Below are 18879 nucleotides of genomic sequence, written 5' to 3' on the forward strand. Positions count from 1 at the left end.
TTCTTAAATGGTGAGTTGGAAGAAGAAATCTATATGGAGCAACCCGAGGGGTTCGTAACTCCAGGAAAAGAGGAAAAGGTGTGTCGACTTGTTAAGTCGTTGTACAGATTTAAACAAGCGCCTAAACAATGGCACGAAAAATTTGAAAAAATAATACTGTCAAACGAATTCAAAATAAATGAATGTGACAAATGCATTTATGTAAAAAAACACACTTGAAGGTCATGTAATGATCTGTCTATATGTAGACGACATGCTTATAATGGGCAGTAATCATGAGTACAAAGAAAATATTGACCAAGAATTTCGATATGAAAGACATGGGTCTAGCAGATGTTATATTGAGAATTAAAATTCTCAAGACATCCGATAGGATAGTTTTGACACAATCTCATTATGTAGAATCAGTATTGAAAGGGTTCAATGCGAACGATCTCTCTACAGTGAAAACACTTATGGATCTAAGTCAACACTTAGCGAAAAACCATTGTGAGCCCATATCGCAATTGGAATATTCTCGGATAATGGGCAGCTTGATGTATCTTACAAACTGCACACGTCCGGATATTGCCTGTACGGTCAACAAGCTGAGTCGTTTTACGAGTAATCCAAACGACACCCATTGAAAAGCATTGATGCGAGTTCTTAGATATTTAAAATATACTATGAACTATGGATTACATTACGGAAAGTATCCCACTGCTTAGAGGGATATTATGATGCTAATTGGATGTCAGATACAAAAGATTCCAAATTCACTAGTGGGTATGTATTCACTATCGGTGGAGAAGCAGTATCTTGGAAATCCACAAAGCAGACATGCATAGCTCGGTCAACTATGGAATCCGAGTTTATAGCATTAGACAAAGCAGCTGAAGAAGCTGAATGGCTGCAGAATTTCTTAGAAGATATTCCGAGCTGGACGAAACCTGTGCCCGTCGTACTTATACACTGTAATAGTCAATCGGTGATTGGAAGGGCACAGAGTAGTATGTATAATGGTAAGCCTCGACATATACGTCGTAGACACAATACCATTAGGCAGTTGATCTCGAATGGAATGATTGCAATCAACTATGTCAAATCCAAAGATAATTTGGCAGATCCTCTTACGAAGGGGCCAAGTCGAGATCAAGTATACTGCTCATAGAGAGGAATGAGATTAAAAATCTACAACTAAAAACATCTGTAGCGTAACTCAACTTTGTTGACTAGAGATCCCAAGATCTTGGTTCAATGGGACAACGAAGTTATAGAAGTTGTGTTACAGCACACAAAAAATATTATCATTATCTCTATCTCAATCCTAGGATGAACTTGTGTTGTCCTATCACATGTAGTGAGGTTAAGCTTAATTATGCTTTTAATGACTTCTATACATTTATAAGGTGAAGTATGGTAGGATACTCTTGATAGAAGTGTCACCTATGTGAGTGTGAAAACTGGCTGTTTCAATGAAACACTCATGAATCCAAGATGGTATTCATGGCCAAAATGGAACCAACCATGAGAACTCAAAGTAAGTGAGATAAATATTTGTGTGAGTGTTATTGTCTTAATATACACAAACAGCTGAGCAGTTCAAGACATCACGTTCATTGCGTAGCTTAGTATGTTCGATAGCATTCCACTATGGAAGGTTCAAAGATACAAGCTACCTCTCCTGATGCATTGACTTATCGATTGAACTCTCCTTAGGTGATAACAAGCATGCATTATTTTTCATTTATGTGGAGGATTGTTAGAAATTATAAATGGAAAATAATCAAAAAGATTTAAATGTCTTTTGGATGATTAAAGGGTGCATCTAATGAAGAGATAGTATGTCTCTTAGGAAAGGATGCGATCTACATCACTCATTTGAGATGGATGGATGAGATCTAATTGAACCAAGAGATTCTTATACCCTTTCATATGTATAAATAAAGTCTCTCACATACTCATTCATTCATTCATTCATTCACTCACTTCCTTCCAAGCAAGCATTATATTCTTGCATTGGAGAGTTCAAGAAGTTTCCTCGGTTCGGAGGTCTTGCGATTTGCAGTGCTGCTATCGCAAGATAAAAGTCGTTATATCTTGGGAGACGATTGCCATATTCCGTGAGCACCGTGTGCAGGACAAATTCGCCTTAAAAAGATAGAATCTAACTTTAGCCTCGACTTAACTGAAAACGATGGTATACCATCATTCTACCTGCACTCAGTTTGCATCAGCAATAAAGGACCCAACATAATGTTCTCCAACCATTTAATGCTTCAATGATGTCTTTCTATCTGTATGACATTTCGATTCTTCTCGTGCACTACAATTCAATTGTATGACTTAAAGAAAAACATTGATCAAACAAATATTATGTTGTTGAATGATAGGTTGCTGAGCAATTGATGATTATGTATGAAGAATGTCTTCACGGGAACTTTGAAGTAATTGAAAAGTTAAAGTCGACACATGCATAGCTAACTTGCCATTTCTTTAGAGAGGTATTAATCTCTGCTCTTATTTTTCATAGCCTCATCTTAATTCTTGAATGCACTAAGCAACAAGTTCTTCTGACCTTTAATTCACCAATTTCAACTAGTTTGATTCATTAAGCAATGTAGGCCTTGTATCATATGCATGAATATCGGAGATTGAAATAGTAGCATAAGTTATAACCACAGTGAAGTGTGGGAAAGAAAACTCAGTTGCAACATGAGCTATTTCACATGTTGACATTATTATCCATCATCTACTACTTGCTCTAAATGAGAACTCAATCCCTGATAGCTTCAAATTACATGTGCATTACTTGCACTATTACTGATTTTCTCGATTGCAATTGGAGAAAGATTTGCTGATTCAGGCGATCCATGAATGCGGCACACATGGTTTCTTCCGAACAGCTTACAATAGTGATGGTGGATTAGCAAAAGTTTACACCCCAGAAGGCTGGCTACATCTTGCTATAAGGGCTACCAACCGACAGTTTCATATATGTATAAAAACAAAGTAATATCCATACTTGATCTATATAATGTTACCATCATTTTGCTTCTATAATTGTAAGGTTATACATATGTGGATCATTGTTAATGTGTGTTCACAAGTTTATGCATCAAATAGTTATGGGATTTCAAGACTCATGAGTGCTTCAAAAAAGGTGTGATGTGCTAGAGATTGTAGCAATTCATATTTTTGTTCCATGAATGGAAAATGTTGAATTGTGTGTGCGCGCACGCGCGCTATTAGTTACACATCAAGAGTCTTGAAATTTGGAGTTAATGGTGAGTTACATGGTGAAAGCATTTGGAGTTCAGTGCAATGCTATGAGTGGGGTCTAATGATGTAGCATAGAAAGGTTTATATGGTAGAAAGTGACATTCTTAAACAAAGAGTTCTCTTGCTGTTCAAGTAGAAAAACAAATTTTGGTTCAGACATTGTAGTGGTATCAATGTAGTAGCATGCTTGACTATAGTAGTAGCATAAAGCATCTCATGGTTTATGTAATTGCAATCGGTGGTGAAATTGTCTATCAACGATGACCTACAAGTCCTTTGCGTCTAGGTTTGTGAGATTGTTGTTGATTACTCGTGTTTAATCCGAACATCATGCTTCTTGTTTGTCTAGGTCCTTGTTAGGCATGCTGATGTAGGATGCAGGTTAATTATCGAGGGAATGAACTAGAGATAATTGTTGGGCATATGTGAATGGAAATGAGGTGGAGTAGTATCATTATGAATGAGACTTTAGTCTTGTTGAATTGTAGTAGATGAGAGAGGAAGGGAGGGGGTGAATCTTGTTTGTTTAAAACCTTTTCTTTTAAAACAAATCAAAGTGTAGCGGACTAGAGAGAAGACAAATACAAAAAGACAATTTTTTTTTATTTGGTTCGCAGTCCAACAACTACTGCTCCAAGGCCCGCAATTCTTGATCATTTTTGTTGGACAATCCACTAAATGCTTGAATCATACAGATATATGAGATGAGAAGTTACAATGCAAGTACATATATAAAATATACCGACAATGAAGATTTAGTCTTAGGCGTAGGTTATCGAATGACCTCTTGGCGTAATACTAGCAGAACTTGCATATGCAGCAACAGCAGAGACGAAGCAGTGAGTGTAACGAAATGAATGAAAAATGAATGAATTACTTCTCGGCTCTTTATATAGGCATTGTTCAGTTGACTAAACCTATCGGTTGACTGAACCAACCATCCATAGACTTAACCTCCCTTTGCTCTGATCAGATCCATCCAATCCCATAAATCACATGATTTGGTCGACTGATCTAGTTGATCTGTCGGCAGAACCTGAATCTACCTTTTCTACATTGATTTGATATGATCTTTGTCGTTACCAAAATTAGATCGGTCAACTAATCCAAGCTTTTCGTCGACTGATAACACTTTGTTGCCAAGTTTACAAAATTTACTTGTGTCTGTGCCACGCTGGCCGGATCGGTCGACTGAACTGTAAGTACCTCGGGATAATTTTAATGTGATCAACCGGGTTAAGTTATATCCTATGTAATTTTGATGCCTTGTGTCTAAGTGTATAGAAGCTTAGAAAGATAAAAAAATCGAGTGGAAGACGCATTGAACAAAAAGGATGACACAAAAAGAGAGTGAACGAGCTCAGTCCATCCAAGGAACGAGAAGCTACAGAAAAGTATATCGGTGGATAAGGACTCACGCTACGCATCGGAGGGACGAGAAGCTAGGAGGAAACCTGCTCAAGGAGAATACCGGAGTTAGGTTCAAGTGAGCTTAACTCTGAATGACCGAACAATCACCCAGATGAACGAAGGTAAAAAAAATAGCCAACTACGAAGTTGACCATTCCAGGCGCCTGGACTGCTTCCAGGCGCCGGATCCCAGGCGCTTGGCTCTGTTCCAAGTGCCTGGTTCTATTCTAGGCACCTGGGTCGGGTGGCCACGTCCAAAGACCCATTACTGAAACAAATGAGGACAACAACCACATCAGCGAAGTCCAGGTGCCTGGATTGCTTCCAAACACTTGGATCGGGAAAAGTCATCCTAAGTTGTTTGGCAGACTATTGCCAAGTGGATCAATCTCGACCAAGTCCATGTGCCCGAACTGCTTCCAGGCGTCCAAAAGCTGCCACATCAGCAAACGGTCACTTCAAGCACAGTGACTATAAATAGGCCCTAATGCTCGAGATTCAAAACAACACACTTGTACTTTCAATTTTTAATTTTGTTTTAAGTCTATACTCCTAATTATTGTAAGAGACTACTCTGTCTTCAACGAAGGATGTCTTTAGTGTGCTTCATTGTCTTGGATTAGCAACCTCCCGGATTGTAAGCCAAGTAAATTTCTGGTATCTTACTTCCTTTTTATGTTATTTATTTTGATTAATTAATGTGTGTTCCTTGCTGAATTCGAAAGCAAGAGAAGTGTTAACTTTACTTGCAAGGCTATTCACCTCCTCTAGCCGACGAACCTAAACCAATAATTGATATCAGAGCTCGAAAGCTTTAAAAGGACTAATCGCCAACTGAAGCGGACCAAGTATTCATCCACAGAAGTTCGAGGGGGACTTTGCACTATGGAAGCGTCGTATGGAGGTATTTTCAAAACAGATTTTGATTGATTGCTAACAATTAAGTATGATTTTATAGCATCCAAAAATTAGTATGGAGAAAAAAAGGAAGAACATCTGTGGAGCAAAAAGGAACATGCTTACTTTGTGGCAAATAGAAAAGTAGAGTTTCATCTACTGAGTGTGTTACTGTCATAAGAAATCAATGGAATCGGTGACTACGACTCCGCGAAAGAACTCTGAGAAAAATTTCTGAAGCTTCATGAAAGAACTTCATAAGCTAAGCTAGCGAGACGGGACATGCTGTGAAATCAGGTAACAAACCTCTGAATGGAAAAGAGAGAAATGATGGCTCAACTACATGCGAAGATCAAGGAGATAATCACCGAACTAACCAACCTCGGAGAAATTGTAACTAATCAGGGCTCAATAAGATACACTCTAAATTCTTTTCCAAGAACTCAAGAGTGGACTTCGATTGTAGACTCGTATTACATTTTGAAAATCCTTAAGGTAAGTAGATTAGAAGAGTTATTTTCTACTTTTGAATTACACGAATCAAGATGTACAGGCTTAAGAAAAAAAAGAGGAGACAAATTAGAACCTAACGCTAAAAGCCAACAAGAAGTACGAACCAGAGTCAAATTCCTCACTCGACAAAGAAGTTGTTGGTCTGCGTTAGGCCAGATAGAGGGGGTGAATAGCCTGCAATTAGAGCTAATAAAAATATCTCTTGCTTTTGCTTAAGGATTCACAATTAATTAAAATAAACAACAACATAAAAGGAAAAGAGACTACAAAATTTACTTGGTTATAACTTGGTTGTTAATCCAAGACAGATGAAAAGCTCTAAAAGATCTCCTTTGAATGTGGAGAAGCCTCTTACACTCTTTGAAAGCTCGGAAAAATACTAGACATGAATTACAGAAGTTGTTGTTCAAGTTATTTCTAATTTCTAGCTCTAAGGGGCTTTTTATAGCCCCTGAAAAAATGTTACTGTTGGTTGGAAGTGCCTCCAAAGAGGTCCAGGGCACCTCTAAGAGGAGAGAGTTTTATCCTCTTCACAACAGTAGCCTAACGACTACTGAAGACGCCTCAATGGCTTGAGGGTGCCTCCTAAAAAGGCTTGAGGGCGCTTTTGCTGCCCAACCTGGGCAGGGCACCTGGACAAGTAGCAATTCTGCTGCTCCTTTCACTTGTGTAATTTTAGTCATCTGGAATTGGGCTCACCCGAAGTCATCTTCAAGTCTTCTTCTTGAGCAGTCTTCCACTTTGGCTTCTTGTCCCTAAATAATGTTGCAAGCTTGCTTCTCGTCCGCCAGCGTACTCTTCCACAGCACCTCGTCCCTCGGATACACTGAGCTCGTCAACTCCCTTCTCATGTCATCCTTCTCGCTAGCTGCATCTTTCGCTTGACTTTTTATATTCCTAAGCTCCAACACACTTAGACACAAGGATTAAACCCAACAAAACATAACTTAACCTAGTTGACCACATCAAAACAAACTCGGGGTACTTATAATTTCCTTCTTTTGATATGCATCAACCTAAGTTAAGTTAGAGTTAAACCAACATAAAATCATTTGACTAATTAAATGGAAAAAATTGTTGGGTCACTTTGGACTAGGGGGTGAATACCTTCTCATGCTTCGATGATGATGATTTGTAGCGGAATAGACTCAAAGCAAGCTCCCAATACTAACACAAGGATTTACTTGATATCCACCTTAAGAAGAGGTGACTAATCTAAAAATTCACAAGGTGCACACTCTCCACTATGAACACAAACTCCTCGGAACAACCGGAGGTGGAGAAAGTACAAGATTCTCACAAGCATACAACTGAAAATAAGAAGTAAATACACGATAAAGCAAATGAAAACCTTCTTTCTTGATCTCTTGTAGCTTGTAGATGCTTCTGGACCCGTTGGAAAGTACAACAACACTTATCTTCCAAGGCTCTAGGTCCGGTGAACAGTAGCGGAGAAGATAGAGTCAAGAGATGCAATATTTGAACCTCGCTATCGCCTTTATATCTATGCAATCTAGGGCTCCCAATCGATTGGACCATGTTAGATCCCAATGATCCCACCAGTCCAAAACCTGCATCCTACGCGACGGTCATATCCCAATCGATCGACCAATCAATTGGATGTAGCTGGATCGATCAGCTGATCGATTCAGAAGTTTTCTGTGCTTTCACATAAAGCCTCAGAATCAATTGACCAATCGATTGGAGGTTATTTGCGCAGAAGAGCAGTGTGCTCCCCAATTGATCACCAGATCAATTGGAGCAGCCCAATCGATCGACTGCTTGATTGGGGAGCACACTGCTCTTCTGCACGAATAACTTCCAATCAATCGACTGATCGATTGGCGTTGCCCCAATCGATCGGCTAATCGATTGGGATTTGGTTCAATCGATCGGTTGATCGATTGACCAACCCTAACTTGACTAACTCAAGTCTAGGGTCCCAAACTCAACATCCGGTCAAACATAACCTATTAGGACCCGCCCGTGCCTAGCATCTGGTCAACCTTAACCCGTTGGGACTTCGCCACCAAGTATCTGGTCAATCCTTTGACCCACTTGGACTTTTCTCCTTATGCCAAGTGTTCAGTTAATCCTTTGACCCATTTGGACTTTTCTCCTCATGCCAAGTGTCCGACCAATCTTGACCCACTTGGACTTACCGTCTCGTGCCAAATGTCCGGTCCTCCATGACCCACTTGGACTTCCAAACACCAGGTGTCCAATCACCCTAAACCTAACTGGATTGTCACGTGCCTGGCTTCACTTACTAGGACTTCCTTGCTGCCTAGCTTCACTCACTAGGCTTTCACCTGGCTTCACTCACCAGGATTTCCATCTATCTATCTTCACTCACTAGGGCTTTCACCTGACTTCACTCACCAGGATTTCCATCTGCCTAGCTTCACTCACTAGGTCTTTCACCTGGCTTCACTCACCAGGATTTCTATCTGCCTAGTTTCACTCACTAGGACTTTCAAATTTCCTGACTTTACTGATTAGGTCTTTCACCTGTCTTCACTCACCAAGATTTCTATTTGCCTATAGCTTCACTCACTAGGACTTTCAAATTACCTGGTTTCACTTACCAGGACTTTCAAATTGCTTGGCTTCACTCACCAGGACTTTCCCATCACATTAAACTGGTCAACCTTAATGAATCTCCCCAAATAGACGATTACTCCTGCAATCTCCATACATTGTCAAAATAATTTTCATATATTGTTAAGCATCGAAACTCACACATTACAACTCAAACTTGAGTCAAATTAAGGTTAGTCAACCTTGACCTAGGGAAATTGCACCAACAATCTCGCCCTTTTTGATGCTTGATAATACATTTAAATTAGGTTAATCTCATAGCCTCAACTTCTTCTTCATGACAAAGCATGAATGAGAGTTTCCTTCTTTCTCTCTCTTTCCTAAAGGGCAAACTCCCCCTTGAGGTAATGAAGGTCTAACTTAAACTTTACATTCTCCTCCTTTGGCACACATCAAAAACTCTCCTCCTGAAGAGTTATCCATATGTGTTCACAACCTCACATGTTGTTTACAACATCACAATAAAGGTCGCATACCCTTCATTGTCTCCAATACTCACCCTTGAACATTAACCCACTTCACAATGCTCATCCTAGAGCATTCTCACTTCACAATGAAGATATCTAAACTTTTATTGTTTTTTAATGCTCAACCTTGAGCATTTACTAGAAAAAATTTTTACAACCTTCCATGGTTTCAAAAATTATTTTCATATCTTTAAGGAGTAGCACCCTCTCAAAACATGCTCTAAATTTCTATCATTACACCAACAATAACTTGAAATTTCTAAAATTTTAGAAAACTTAAAATTTAAAGTTTTGAGGTCTAAAATCCAATAATGAAACTAAACATCATCCTAAACTTCAACTTAATCTTCTTTAACCAATCCAATCTTATTTTCATTAAGAAAACTACCCTTAAATGTTCAAAAAATTATTTCAAATGGTTTAGGATGGTTAATATGACTAAAAATGACTTAATGGGCTGAAATCAGACCCTTTTAGCCAAAATTAGCCTTTCAATCGATTGACCAATCGATTAGAGCCTTTCGATCGATCCATTGATCGATTCCGCGAGCTTTTGTTCGCAAAAATGCCCTTGAATCGATCAGCTGATCGTTCCAAATAGGGTCAATAGATCAACTGATCGATTCCTTGAGCTTCTGCTCATGAGAAAACCTAGTTCAATCGATCTGTTGATCGATCAGACTCTCCTAATCGATCGGCTGATCGATTGGACTTCTGATTTCCTGAAATCAAATTTCAGCCGAAATTCAGAAATGTCTCAATAATTCTACAAAATTCTAAAAAACATGAATATTCTTATAGATATTATTTAGGACATATACTATCAAGGAAAAATAATTTTCTAAGAAAATAATTCCTATTTTCAAATATTGACACAAACTTGGAAACTCTTGAAAACTTTAATGTTTTGCACTAGCTTGTGTCAAACTTTTCAATGATGATTACTATCGAAAGATAGTTTTCACCAAGGTTTTTCAAAAATATTTTGAAATGATTTTCAAAACCAATTTCCAACCATGTTCTTTGGACTAAATACATAACTTGTACATTAGCTTTCCTGATGATTGGATAACACATAACTATGTATTTTAATGAAGCTAAAACTCAAATTGATGCACTAAATCAACATCTTGAGTCTTGTTCATCATCCTAACATCTCACTTGTATCTAATGTGCATTAAAATACATACAAGTCACCTTATAGTATTTGTGAAATGTAGATTTTGATTTTGCCTTAATCCAAGAGATCATGCATATTTATCTAGGCATTGTTAAGTTGATCATCCACCAAAGATGTCACTTGTTGATAAATGTCATTGTCCTTAATTACTAGGAATTTAAAATAATGCATGATGATTTATGGCATACATCAAAATGAATATTTTTCAAAAGAAAAACTATTTTAGCTACATGATGTATGTATGACATGACATGGTATTTTATATTTTTCATAACAAGAATGAATGCAGAATATGATGTCATGGAATAGGATGGGTAAACAATAATGGCAATTTAGTATAAATAAACATACCTAGATTATCTATCTAAGTATCTCTAAGTAGTAGATAATTTGAAATTAATCCTAGATTGCTCCCTTTTCCTTCTAAAAAATGTCAAAACCTAACTTGACATTTCTTTTGCCATTTCTTATTTGTGCCAATTTAAATTAAGTCCAATTCCTCAAATTTTTACACATTTTACTCTTCCAAAGAGTAACCATTTAAACATTCTCATTTTCAAGGAGTACAATTACCTTGAAAATATCCTCCAAGTGTCAACTTCTTAAAGGTTAGATTAACTCTCCTTCCAATAAAAGTTGACACTCTCTAGACTCATCTAGGGTGTAGAGAACATACTCCTAGAAACCCAAAACTGATTGGTACTCTTTGGGTGTTCTAGGTATTCATTAGGGATAACTTGCCTTGATACCTTCCTAATGACCTTCCTAGGCTTCTTAGAAACCTTGATCATACTAGTCTCCTCTAGGTCAACTCTAAGGATAACTTCCCTTGTGATCTTTTTAGTGACTTTCTTAGGCCTCTTAAAAGTCTTAGTCACATTTATCTTTTCAACGTTAACTCAAGGAATGGCAATGGGTCGGGTTCGGGTCGGATTCTATATCCTCCGTCCCCATACCCATCGGGTATAGGATCTCCGATGGGTATACCCATACCCATTAAATGATCGGATATCTTCTATAGTTATAATTTTTCATCTTTCTATCCAACTATTATCATTCAACAAAAATATATTAAAATTAACAACCTATTAATATATATATATATATATATATATATATATATATATATATATATAAAATAGATTAAACATTTATATAGTCTCCTCCTAACATCAACAAAAATAGTAAGTTGATTTTGGAAAAAGAAAATTTTCTTTAATATATGTATATATTTTATTTAATCGGGTATTCAGGTGGGGTATCGGGTATTGATAGTCCCTCCATACCCTCCTCCATTCGGGTCGGATGTCGGATCCTCCATCGGGTTCGGGTGAAATTGTCATCCCTAGGGATGACCTCCCTTGTAACCTTGACTTGACCTCTAGATGTAAAATACCGAAAAATAGGCGAATATTAATAAGGGAATTTTTCGGAATTTTTGGAAATTTTCCGGGAATTTTTTAGAGCTCGTATGGACGAGTTAACGGGGACAAAATGGGGTCCGGAAAAGCCTGTTTTGGCTACCCTATTTAAAAGAGGAAAAGTTGAATTTCTTAATTCCTTTTTCTTTATTTATTTTGTTTCTTCGGTTTTTATTTGTGTCGCCGTTCACCTCTTCTCCCCCGACACCAAGCCTTGCGCCCGACGCCTCCGAGCCCTAACCGCCGGAGCACTAACCGCCGGGCGCGACGGTTTCTTCCTCGCCGCCACCCATTTCCTCTTCATTCTCTTCTCTCCCAAGTTTTCTTCCGCACGGAACTAGGTCTGCAGCGCGCCGCCGACCCGAGTAGCATCGCCACTACCGTCGCCCTAGCCGTGAGATCCCGATCACTGGCCGCCGGCTCTCGGTCCCCGATCGCGACCCCGCCGGTCTCCTCTATGCCCTAGCCTCAGCCCGCGACACCGACCCTAGCGCCCACACCGACGCCTCTGCCCTAGCCACCTCGCGCCGCCACCACTGCCGACGCCGACCCTCTCCTTGTTGCCACTCTAGGTCACGAATTGGTGGGGTTTTTTGTGCTTTGAGGGCTGTTTCAAATTTCTGGCAGCAACCCTTCCTGTCGCATCTTGATATCCAGCAGTGATCTCAGCCGTGAGGTGAAGTTTTATGCCGTGGGTTTGTAGTCAAGGCTGCAATTATGATCGTGAGGTGCATTAGAACTTGCTGTGGGGTTGTGCTGTGGTTGGACAGCCACTCCTTTCGATATCTACTGGCTTCTGCAACGGGTGTCAACCTAGGTAAGATGTAGGAAAATGGATTGTCCTTGTTGTAGCTTGGTTGGAAATTCTGTATGTTTAAGAATATGGATTAATTACTATTTTGGTTTGTTCGTTTTGTTCCAGCAGCAATTTATCTTTGCTGGCTGTAAACAATCCTAATTGGGCAACAACTTTGTGACTTCCAGCAGCGGTTGATTTGAGGTAAGGTTTATGGTTTTGATCTTTGTGTTAGATTATTGCTAGTTGTGTTAGCAATAATTATTGATTTAGGTTTTTGCTGTAGAGAAATTAATTGATGACCAGTTAAGGTTGATCAATAATTAGGGTTTTCCTAATTGAATTAGGTATATTGGTGATTATTATTTAGGGTTTTTGCCCTAAATAGTTTTAAGGATTTATTTAGCAATTCATTTGAATTTTAGCTAAATAAAAGTATATCTATTGGTATTACAGGACTTTGACGCGAGACGAGTATCTCGATGTCGGATTTGGACATTCCTATTGGAGGCGGGTACTTTTGACTTATTGTCTTTGATATGCTTAGTAATGAAAATAATATGTTGCATTAATTGTGTTTCCTATTTGTTTCGGTTAATCACTGCCCAATACATGTTACCTGTTTGATTGATTGTTTGTTTGCATCTCGTATTAATCCTGTACCTGATCTATCATGCTCATGGGTAGTGATATAACCATGTTTCACATGTTCAGGACCTAGGTTTGATACCTTATTAATCAGTATATCTTGATATGATTTATTCACTATGGTGCCCATTGTTATATGTCCAGAGGTTGGTTTAGTATATTATCATGCTTAGTGACATGCACCATTTGCATGATCGCATGCTGTGCGATAGATTGCTCCATTATTGTCGAGCACTTTGCCAGTTTTCATCACTGTTCGGTGCTCCGTTGTGACGCTCATGGGTAGCGTGACACGGTGGTAACGTCGGTTTGACTCTTCGGTGCTCGTTGATCCGCTCGAGGGTGTGTGACGTGTAGCGTTAGAATTCCTCCCGTCATAGCGTCGGAGATGAGAGCATTCGCTCCCCATTTATGATTTGGGGTAGGAATGTATGTACTCCGACAGCATCCCGTCCACTCGATCACTCATCAGGAGTAGTGTTGCTGAGTGCACGGTCGTCACAGCCCTACCCACTTGGTCCCACTTATGTTGTGAGTTGGCTGACTGGCGTCAGGGGTGACCATGACATTGGCATCATATGCATGATGCATTTATTGTTTGTGATTGTGATTGTTGCATTTATATGCTGCATATTGTTTGGATACCTATGTTTGACATGCATACAGGTCTTCTATACCTTTCGGACTGTTTGTCCTTATACCGGGTCCTGGTTAGTACAGATTCTCCTGTTTACTTCAGATGCATTTTTATCTTTCTTATCAGGAGACTGTACGCATGATTAGTGCTAGGTGTTATTTCTTTACTTTGCATATCAATTGTACCTGCTGAGTGTTGGACTCACCCCGCCTCCATTGTTGTTATATTTCAGGATGATGCTGTCATGAGAGAGTTCTAGTTGCTGGTCCCCTAAAGACCCGAAGACATACGGATCTACTGGTTTTGTTTGTTTCTTTTTGACTATGTTATAGACTTGGTTTGTTTGGATACTTGGACTTTGTATGGATTTTGAGATGTTGATGGATTTTTGGTATGATTTGGATTTTATTCTACTACATGCCTGCCTGGACGACAGAAGAGGTGAGTTCGTCGGATTTGAGCTTTACGAGTGTAGTGGAGTAGGGTGGATTTCGAGTCAGGGTATTATCTTTCTGTTTACTTATATAAACTGCGTGGTGATGTTTTATTTTGTTGTTATTATTCCAGCCGCCTGTGGCTGAGGTATTTGTGAGATGTAGAAAAGTTTCAGATTGTCCACCGTACAGGGGAGATGCTGCCGAAATTTTCTCGGACAGGGACTCCTCTGGGGCGTGACACTAGACCTAAGGTTGGTTCCATACTATATGGAGTCCTATGATAGGAAATCACATTCTTCTTAGCTTTAGGTTTATATCCCAAACTTCTATGGCCATAGGATAACTCTTGCATTCCTAAACCTAGGTTGTGCTCATTTTTTCCCTTAAAGATATTTTCCATTATTTATAGATTCTTTTCTAATTTATTAAGCCTTGACCTTGACTTCAAGGCTTGGTTTTCCATCTTTAAATCCTTATATTTTAATTTTTCATTAGGTCTTTGAGGATTTCTATTTCTAGGATTGTATCTACAATTCATAGAATTTTTGTCTAGATTGTTATTTACCTTCCTAACCTTAGGTGAGATGGTCTTAGCATGATAAGCTACATATTTTTTCCTTAATCCTATCGTGCTTCATATTTTCCTGATAAATTGTATTAAAATGATATAAACTATTTCTAGCATGCATTTTATCATGACTTAAAGGAGTAACATCAATAAAAGATACCTTGGGTTTGCTCTTAAGAGCTCCCCCTTGACTTGTGCTTCCTCCTTTAAGTTTGGTTGGTTCCTTTTATTTTGGATATTGGCTCCGATAATGTCTACTTTGATTACAAGAGAAGCACACAATGTGCTCCTTGCCTTTATGTACCACGGGACCGACCTTCGTAGGCTTCTCCTTTGTCTTTGGTGCCACTTGGCCCTTCTTTTTGGTCAATTTAGGACACTTACTCTTGTAGTGCCCTTTTTCCCTACACTCAAAGCATATGATATGATTTTTATTTTTAACAATTGAAAGTGTTATACCTTCTTTGCTTGTAGGGTTGGCATATGACTCTCCATTTGATTTTTCTTGATTTTTAGAGGTGGCACAATCATCTTCTTCATTTGACCCGGAGGTGAAAGCCTCTTCTTGCTCCGGTGTCAATGAATGACGTTAGCCGTCAACCCTAGAGGTGGAGGCCTCTTCATCTTGGTCCTCATGCACATGAAACAAGGAGCACACTCCTTTGTTTTTGTCTTAGTGCTCTCTTAAGGATGGCTCTTTTTCACTTTCTTCCGATGTTAAGCACCTCTCAACGTTGGAGTCCTCTTCTTCTTCCCTTTGATCCAATGAATCTTCCTCTTTGGATTCATCTTGATTTGATACAATAAAGGGGACTTCATGGAGCTTGGCCAATCTTCTCTATAGATTACTCGCATCTTTGTATTCTCTAATTTTGAATGTGATTATGCCTGGCAATAAATTAACCAAAATTTTAGTTACCTTATCATTGATCTCACTTCTTTGAATTTATTCTTCGCCCCATTTGCTCCTTTTGATGACTTTTCCTTTGCTATCCCTTGGAGCCTCAAATCCCTCCATTAGAGCAAACCATTGCTTTATATCCATCATAAAAAAATTTTCGATCCTTGATTTCTAAGAATTGAAGCTCGTTGATGTGAATAGTGGGCACATCCTTGTGTCATATCCGAGTCCATCTCGAAAATCCATCTTGATGTTGAGTCTTTGATGAAGTCTTTGACTTAATAAACTTTGGGCTTCAACTTCTTCTTCCTTTAGCTCGTTGCCCTTCCGACGATGATTCCAGTGAAGAGCAACCTTACTCTGATATCACTTGTTGGGTCACTTCGGAGATAGAAGGGGGGGTGAATAGCTTCTTGCGCTTCGATGATGATAATTTGTAGTGGAATATACTCAAAGCAAGCTCCGAATGCTAACACAAGGATTTACTTGGTATCCACCTCAAGAAGAGGTGATTAATCCAAGGATCCACACGGTGCGCACTCTCAACTATGAACACAAACTCCTTCTCGGAACAACTGAAGATGGAGAAACCTCATACAAGACTCTCACAAGCATACAACTTAAAACAAGAAGTAAATACACGATAAAACAAATGAAAACCTTCTTGCTTGATCTCTTGTAGCTTGTAGATGCCTCTACACCAATTGGAAAGTATAGTAACACTTGTCTTCCAAGGCTCTAGGTCCAGCGAACAGTAGCGGAGAAAATGGAGTCAAGAGATGTCTCGTTTGAACCTCGCTGTCGCCTTTATATTTACACGATCTAGGGCTCCCAATCGATTGGGACTCCTCCCAATTGATTGTCATGTCAGATCCTAGCAATCCTACCCGTCCAAAACCTGCATCCTATGTAACGGTCATATCCCAATCGATCGACCAATCGATTGGGTGTAGTTGAATCAATCAGCTGATCGATCCAGAAGCTTTCTGTGCTTTCACAGAAAGTCTCGGAATCGATTAACCAATCGATTCTGATTTTCCCTCACGTCACTGCAAGAAACCGAGCCCCAATCAATCGACCGATCAATTGGAGCAACCCAATCAATCGACTGATCGATTGGGGAGCACACTGCTCTTCTACGCGAATAACCTCCAATCAATCGGTTCATCGATTAGGCTCTGGTTCAATCGATCGGTTGATCAATTGACCAACCCTAACTTGACTAACTCAAGTTTAGGGTCCCAAACCCAACATCCGGTAAACCATGACCTGTTGGGACTCGCCCGTGCCTACCATCTGGTCAATCTTGACCTACCGAGACTTCGTCACTAAGTGTCTGGTCAATTCTTTAACCCACTTGGACTTTTCTCCTCGTGCCAAGTGTCCAATCAATCCTTTGACCTACTTGGACTTTTCACCTCGTGTCAAGTGTCCAGTCAACCTTGACCCACTTGGACTTACCGTCTCGTGCCAAGTGTTTGGTCATCCATAACTCACTTGGACTTCAAAACACCAAGTGTTTGGTCACCCTGGTCCCACTTGGATTGCCACGCACCTGGCTTCACTCACTAGGATTTTCTCACTACCTAGCTTCACTCACTAGGTCTTTCACCTGGCTTTACTCACCAGGATTTCCATCTGCCTAGCTTCACTCACTAGGACTTTCAAATTTCCTACCTTCACTCACCAGGACATTCAAATTGTCTGACTTTACTCACCAGGACTTTCAAGTTGTCTGGCTTCACTCACTAAAACTTTCCCATCACATTAAACTATTCAACCTTGACAAATCTCCCCAAGCGGACGATTACTCCTGCAATTTTCATACATTGTTAAAACAATCTTCATATATTGTCAAACATCGAAACTCATACATTACGACTCAAACTTGAGTCAAATCAAGCTTAGTCAACTTGTTCAACCTTGACCTTGGAAAATTGTACCAACAAAAATTACAATTATAATGGAAAACTTAATGAAAATTACAAGTAAGCACAAAGATAAATTTGTATTTTTCCTACCTCCCCTTAATCTTAGCTCTCCCTTTTTGATTACATCAAAAAAAAATTAGAAAAAAATACAAAAAAAAAAAGTTAGAAAAAATGTTAAAGCGTTTTCTCGAGAATCATGAATAGAATTAACAGTAATCTCATATTTTCAAATATAATTTTTTAAAAAAATCTTGATATCCAATACCAACCCCGAGCGGCGATCAAGGCGCAAGCCCTCGCGGATTTTGTCATAGAAGTCCAGAGTGACAAGCCGACGACGACATGAAAGATATATGTGGACAACTCATCCACTCGACAAGGCAGTGGGATTGACTTAATCCTCATCTCACCTCGGGAGGATCGGATGCAGCTGCCCGTCCGGCTGGACTACCGAGCTACTAATAATGAAATAGAGTATGAGGCATTGATAGCTGGCCTGCAGGCAGCTCGACACGTGGGAGCGGATAAGGTCCTCATTCACTCGAATTCCCAGCTTGTCACCCAGCAACTATCCAGGGCCTTTGAAATAAGTAGCACACGGTTAAGGCTCTATGCAGAGACTTTTGAAAAACTGGAGGTCAAATTCCAAGAAGTGATTATACAGAAGATCCCCTGATCGAAGAACCAAGCGGCGGATGAGCTAGCAAAGCTGGCCAGTTCATTAACGACGATCGTCATAAGTCAACCGATCGAGCAAGTTTCACTGGTGGCCCACATCCACCGTATGGAGGGAATCACCTTCCCAAACGACTGGAGGACTGCACCTTCACTGGTGGCTCTATGCATTCGGGAACTGCACCTGCCAATCTGAAGGATGCTCTCCTGATAAAAAAGAGGGTCGGTCGATTCACGTTGATCGGCGACCAACTCTATAAGAAAGCCTTCACCAGACCCCTACTCAAATGCGTCGGACCAAAAGACGTCGATTACATCCTATATGAAGTCATCCGGGCAGCCGTGCATTGGCTCGAAAAATATTTCTGGCTAGATACTTCTGGACGACCCTCCAGGAGGATGCCGCTCAGACAATGGCTACTTGCCTATCTTACCAGAAGTACCACATGTCGTACCAACCGACCGAGGAAATGAAGGCTTCCACGGTATTGTGCTCATTCGACCAATGGGGCATGGACAGCGTAGGACCTTTCCCT

This window comes from Zingiber officinale, chromosome 2A, assembly GCF_018446385.1.
Source record: "Zingiber officinale cultivar Zhangliang chromosome 2A, Zo_v1.1, whole genome shotgun sequence".
In the NCBI taxonomy this organism is placed as follows: Eukaryota; Viridiplantae; Streptophyta; class Magnoliopsida; order Zingiberales; family Zingiberaceae; genus Zingiber; species Zingiber officinale.